This window comes from Monodon monoceros, unplaced genomic scaffold, assembly GCF_005190385.1.
Source record: "Monodon monoceros isolate NGI ecotype Baffin Bay Population unplaced genomic scaffold, NGI_Narwhal_1 Super_Scaffold_14, whole genome shotgun sequence".
NCBI classification, from domain to species: Eukaryota; Metazoa; Chordata; class Mammalia; order Artiodactyla; family Monodontidae; genus Monodon; species Monodon monoceros.
The window spans coordinates 73,364,833-73,371,889 of NW_021703770.1; positions in this window are offsets into that span (position 1 = coordinate 73,364,833).

Sequence of the window (7,057 nt, forward strand, 5' to 3'; positions counted from 1 at the left end):
CCATATATAAGTAGTAGGGATACACCTATAATGGTGGACATCTTTGACGGCAGAGTGTCAGTATCCACTAGCAGTGTGGAATGTATCTTTTGCATATGCCAAGAAGTGTTGCATAAACTACATATGGCTTGGGATTAAAGCTTAAATAGTGAACGTTGAAGTTAACTTGGATAGTAGTGATATTTTGAAAAATAAAAGGTTTTTTTAAAAAATAATCTAAATCCTCCACTTTCTGGCTCTAAATTATGAATCATCTCACTACTGGACCTCATCTTTTTCATCAACAACCTAAAAGTTGACTTTCTTTTGGAGGCTATTTCACAAGGAAATCAAATCTCCCTTCACAAGAGTTACTAAATCTGGTGACTTGCAAAGAACAATGGGACAACACTGAGGTGCCCTCATCTGCCAGGTCCATGCTCCCCCGCCGCTGAGTGAATCCTGCAGCCTTGTGGCAATTTAAATCCATGCTTCAAGAAAGATGACAGCTCTCCATTTTTGGATACTCAGGAAACTTTGTTAATAGTTACAGCTGCAAACTTTTCAAGGTGGAAGACCCTTAGTTATTTTCTCTTGCATATAAAATTTATATGAGAATAAAAGTGTAATTTGCTATTTTCTCTGGCTACTTAGCACATTCTTCTAGAATCTTGGTGGGAGAATACATATATACATACATGTGTGTACACACAGGGAGGAGAGAGAGAGAGAGAGAGAGAGGGACGGAGGGTGAGAGGAAGTGAGAGGGAGGTGGTGGGAACCATTATTTTAAGGAATTGGCTCTGTGATTGCAGAGGTTGGCAAGCTCAAAAGTCACAGACCGGCTAGAGATTCAGGTAAGAGTTGGTGTTACAGTCCGGAGCCCAAAGGCTACAAACTTCAGCAGGATTTCTCTGTTGCAGTCTGGAGACAGAATTCCCTCTTCCTTAGGGAACCGCTATCTTTTCGTTGAAGACCTTCAACTGATTGGGTGAGGCCCACCATTATGGAGGTTAATCTTCTTCACTCAATATCTACTGATGTAAATGTTAATCATATCTAGGGACTTCCCTGGCGGTCCAGTGGTTAAGACTTCGCCTTCCAATGCAGGGGGCGTGGGTTCGATCCCTGGTCGGGGAGCTAAGATCCCACCTGCCTCGTGGCCAAAAAACCAAAACATAAAACAGAAGCAATATTGTAACAAATTCAATAAAGACTTTAAAAATGGTCCACATAAAAAAAAATCTTAAAAAATAAAGTTAATCACATCTAAAAATACCTTCAAAGCAACAACTAGATTGATGTTTGCCCAAACCACGTGGCACTGTTGCCTGGGCCAGGTTGACAAACAAAATTAAGCATCACGATGACTTCAGCTCTCTCCATCACAAGCACGTGGACCACTATTTGTTTCAGAATTTGGTGTCCCAAAGAAGCAGGGTCAACAGGATGTCTTCCTGGTGAGGACAGCAGCATGGGCAGTGCCCACTCCCAAGGATAGCTGTGGCAGGTTCCCAGCAGAGGGTCGCGAGCCTGTTGTGCAGATGGCAGCTGGGCAGGCAGTGGCCGTGGGGAGGTGTCCACAGGGACAGTTGGTGGCCTAATTTTGAACTATTTAGCTGTGTAACCTCAGCCACTGGTTCTCCAGCCCCCAAGAGTTACTTTGAGCAACTCAATATCATTTAGTAAATTCCTGCTGAATTAGTCAAAGTTTATTTCTGTAATTTCCAACTGATTCGGGAGGTCATACAAAAGTGAGCCTGTAAATTGTGATGTATTGCATTTGCTTCTACGGGTGTCTCTTTGGGTATTGGACAAGGAAGGCATTTCAGAGGCATCCTGGTGTCTTGGGGAAGAACGCATAGATAAAGACAGATGTGTGAGCTGACAGAGGTGTAGCCGAGGGAGCCACACACAGGGGGTCTGTGCGGTCATGGGGCAGACAGCCCAGGCCGCTGGGAGTGATTGATGATTGAAGTGTAAAAGCAGGAGTCTGGTCTCCCATTCGAGGCACACTCGAGGGTTATACGCAACCTCTTGATGCAGGACAGACCACCTCCTACATTGAGAGTAAGTTTTGCATTTCAACAGAAGCAGTGGAGAGGAAATTCCAGCGTGTAGCAGTTTATGTGGTACTGGCTTCTGCACGAAGCAGATGTGATTTCTGACTGAAAAATCCCGAGGGAGGGAGGGAGGGAGGGAGAGAGAGAGGCTCTTTTAAAATCGATAAGCTAGACGCTTTCAATGCCCTTGAAGCATCCAAGGTCATTCTCTCTTCCTGCAGATACATTTTCTCTTGATTTTGCTCTAGTCACAGTAGTCATTTAGCTACTTGCCTTCAAGTGCTCACGTGGCCCTGATATTCTGGCTGTGAGCTTTTCCATCTTTTGTGAGTTTATCAGAGTTCACAAGGTTAATTATTTCTTCAGAGGCCACAGAGAGGACAACGGGAGACGATAGCAGGAGAATAATTGTAATGCTCGGAACGGCGCGGCGCTTTGCATTTCATGTAACTCTGCGATAAATTTTGCTCCCTCTTCCTCCCAGTTTCTGCAGTGGACTTCATTTTTCTCATGTGGAGTCACCCAGAGAAAGTGCTAGCTGTCTAGCTCTACGTGGTAACATAATCACATATTAAAATGAAAACTTGTCGACCCTGAGCTTGGCTGACGTGTGTCCTGTCTCACATAGGATTGATAATTGACCTAGACAGAATTTAGCTTGTTTCTGTTGGACACAGAAGACATCAAGAAACAGTAAACGCTGATAACCAGATAAGTCAAACTCAGAAGAATGAGAACAACAGGGCTGAAACATAGTATGTCAACGAGGAACCTCTGCGAGTGGATAGCCAAGCCAGAGGACAGCGTTTCAACCAGTTACTATGAAAAACAGGGAAATCACCACCGCCGTGCCAGGCCGTGTTTCAGGTCCAGATGGGGCGGGAGGGCGGTGCTGTCCTGGCAGGTGGACGCAGGGGGCAGCTGTGCTTTTGCTGAGACGTGGCGAGGGATGGAAGCAGTGGGGGCGCACAGCAGAGAGGCTGAAATACGGACACAGAGGGATAAGAAGGAAGCAGGCTGGGAGCGCATTCAGAGACTGGATTAAGTCAAGGGAAGGGGTCAGCAGCCTGGAGCTTGCAGTGAGGCAATCAAGTGGGTGGGCAGGAGATAATGGGAGGAATACCAGTGCAGGAGAAGCCCACACAGAGCCAGGCATGGTCCAACTTATGGCTTCAAGCGGTGATAATCCTCAGGCCCCTTCACGGGCGTGAAGGTGAAGGGGAGGAAGGGCAAAGGGCGCGGGAAGTAGGAGGCTGGTGTTCTGAGGGGCGGCTTGTGGGGTGGCCGGCCTCACGCACACGTGCACATCAGCAGGATGATGGGTGGGGTAGGGTGTCTCGGTCTTTGGGGTGGAACCAGCAGTGGCATCGGCAAAGGGCAGGAACCTAAAAGAAACAGGGCTTTTCACTTGAGTGCGGGCAGCCGGAACCGGGAGAGGGGTGGGGCCAGAGGGACCCAGAGTTGCGCTTGCCCCTGAGGTTTACGGGGCCAGGGAGCCCAAGCAGGAGTGATTCGAGGGCTTCTCAGCTGTTGTGAAGCTCAGGATGGCTGGGTCCAGCAGAGACAAGGGGTGGATGGGAGAATCCGGAGGAGAGATCTGCTGCAGTTTACTTGCCATGGAGCAGGGAGGGGCTCAATGGAAAGGTCTTGGAGAAAAGGGGGGAAGGCTGAGTTAAGAGCAGAAGATTCAGGATTTCCGAGACCTGCGGCAAACCCTAGGCCAGCGGATGCCGCCAGGGATCACAGCGGCTGCATACGTGTGCACCACGCAGTGATGGTTAACTTTACGTTTACTTAGCCAGGCTGTGGTTCCCAGTTCTTGGTCAAACATCGGTCTAAATGTCACGCGAACTTATTTTTGATGAGACTGACATTTAAATCAGTAGCTTTTGTGTAAAACGGATGACCCTTCATCGCGAGGGCGGGCATCATTCTGTCAGCTGAAGGCCTGAAGAGCAAAGGCAGAGGCCCTGAGGAAGAGGGAATTCTGCCAGCGAATGGCCTTTGGGCTGAGCTGCAGCATCGTCACTTTCCTGCATCTCCAGCCAGCTGGCCTGCCTTATAGATTTCAGACGTAGATCTTGTGCTCTCCTGAGTCAATTCCTTAAAGCCTCTCTTGCTGCCTCTCTCTGTCCCTCTCTCTTCACACTCGCACCCCCCCCCACACACACTCGCCTCTCTCTATATGTAAACCTTTATATATAAATACATCCCATAGTTTCTGTTTTTCTTTGAGACTACTACACATGCTTACTATTTTCCAGTCATGTTTTAAAAATAAATTTATTTATTTTTGGCTGCGTTGGGTCTTTGTTGCTGTGCGTGGGCTTTCTCTAGTTGCGGTGAGTGGGGGCTACTCTTCCTTGCGGTGCGCGGGCTTCTCATTGCGGTGGCTTCTCTTGTTGCGAAGCACGGGCTCTAGGCGCGCAGGCTTCAGTAGTTGTGGCTCGCGGGCTCTAGAGCGCAGGCTCAGTCGTTGTGGTGCACGAGCTTAGTCACTCCGTGGCATGTGGGAACTTCCTGGACTGGGGCTCCAACCTGTGTCCCCTGCATTGGCAGGTGGATTCTTAACCACTGTGCCACCAGGGAAGCCCTTTCCTGTCATTTTTCTAAGAGCTTTTCATTTACTAACTCATCTTACTTTCACAGGGATCTGAAATCTTCTGGGACGGGTGGTGAGTCGGAGGACACAGGCCTCCTTGGAAGGGGTTACGGCATCCTGGGATGAGCTTGCCTCAGATGAATTCCTGGCCTGGGGTTTAGCCACTCAGATTAATCAGAGGTCCAAGTCCCTGGGCAAAAATCAGATTGTGCATCCAGTTATATGCATCTCCTTTCTCTCCTTTCAAAGAGCTGTGAGTCTGGCACTGTGATTAACATTTTATGTATGAAGACACAGCGGCTCAAAGTTTTCACATGAACGGATCCTGGTTTGGGTAACAAGGCAGACTGAACGGATGCTGATCAATTATGCTCTGCTCTCCTGCCCAGCTTCTTTTCTTCCCCTTGTGGCAAATAATGTAAAATTTACCATTTTCACCATTTTTAAGTATACATTTCTCCATATGTACATACGCAGTGATATTGAATATGTGGTGATGTTGAATTTTTTCCTTGGAAATATAAAAATGTCTCCTAACATTAAAAAGAACTTAATAACATAAAATAGGATTTGAAAGTCCAGGCAGTAATTGTATGAGAAATCAGTAATGTCCGGGACTATTATTAAGCAGTTGAACCAGGTTATTAGTTAGAGCCTCTGTCTGGTGTTTAAACATCGCAGGTGAACATGTGACTATATTTACATTGCCTCTGCTTCTGTAAGTGTAATGAAGAGTTGATTTCCTCATGGCAAGCGAAATGAGGTAGACAAGCCACTTGCTCTTCTAGAAGACATTAATTCATCAGCATGTATACTATTCGGCAATGCTTAAAAGACATGAATTCATGTCAGCCACAGTGCGTGTTGTCTTCTCGTCGACTTGGGCTTACTGATTGCCGGGTGGTGAAGAGATTTCAGCTCCTGCGTCAGCTTTAATTGGTTGGTAAAGGCTGCCTGGAGTACTGTATTGAATGGGCTTTTGAGACTGGCACTGCCCATTCAATCTCATGTATTTAACTGAGCACCTACTGTGTGCAGGCAGCACGTTAGATACTGAGGATGGGATGGCAGATGAGACATCCCAGTTCCTGCCTCAGAGAATTGAGAGCCTCGCAAGGAAGACAGTGAACCCAGTGACTGCAATGGGGATGGCGAAACTGTGGGAGGATACGTGTGGGCACAGGTGAGGCAGCCACCTGGGCGGGGGGGTCTTGGACAGCTTCCTGTAGGAGGCAGTGGTTGAAGGTTTGTGTGGGGTAGAGGGGAGACAGACAGAGGGTGTTTGCACTGGGCAAGGCAGGAGCAAGAATGTACCGTGTTCTTTACATGGTTTAACCTCTTTAGAGGCAGCCTTCTAACCACTTAGGCGAGTTTTCAAGGTGTGTAACATGGTTTGGAGGCGTCTTGTAATGACCTCTGTCAGTCAGCCAAAGTGGGAATCCGGATAATAAAAAATCAATAGCAGGAGAAACTGGATCACTCGCACACTGCTGGTGGGAGTGTGAAATGGTGGGGCCCCCCTGGAAAATACTTCGGCAGCTTCGTAACAAACTAAGCACGCAGCTACCACCCGACCCAGCAATTGCACCCCTGGGCTTTTTTGGCAAAGACATGAAAACTTAATTTTACACCAAAGCCTGTACATAAATGTTTATAGCAGCTTTATTTGTATGGGCCCAAACTGGAACTCTGCCTGGGTGTCCTTCAACAGGTGATTGGATAAATGCACTGTGGTACAGCCACCCCGCGGAATACTACCCCGACGAGGAAGAGGAGCAAAGTACCGATGCACTCAGCAACCTGGAGGAACCTCCAGGGAATTACGGTGAGCAAAAATTCCGATCTCCGAAGGTTACATATGGAACATGTTTGAAATGGCAGAATTTTAGAAATGGAAACCAGATTCGTGGTTGCCGCAGGAAGGGATTGTGGATGGCTAGAAAGGATAATGTGAGGGATGCTTGCAAAGTTGGAACCATTTGGCATCTTGACTATGGCAGTGGAAACACAAACTGACCTCGATGATACAGTTGTATGGGACTTGATACACACACAGCAAGCAGATAAAACTGGGGAGATCTGAATAAGGCTGTGGAGTCTATCAGTGTCAAGATACTGGTTGTGATACTGTGCTGTAGTCTTATAAAATGTTACTACTGAGGAAACGATAAGGGGGATGAAGGGTTCTTCTGCATTGTTGCCCACAACTGCACACAAATATATTCCCTGAAAAAAGGAAAGAAAAAGACACAAGACCTACAGCTCAACAACGCAACGTTCAGAAGTCAATAAATAGTATTCCACAAAGTCCAGACGGGTGAGAAAAATGTAGATGGAGCAAGGGAATCACAAGGGGAGGGCTCGGAGGGAATCCCTCACGTGGTGAATAAAGGATCAGAGGGTTTGCTTCACA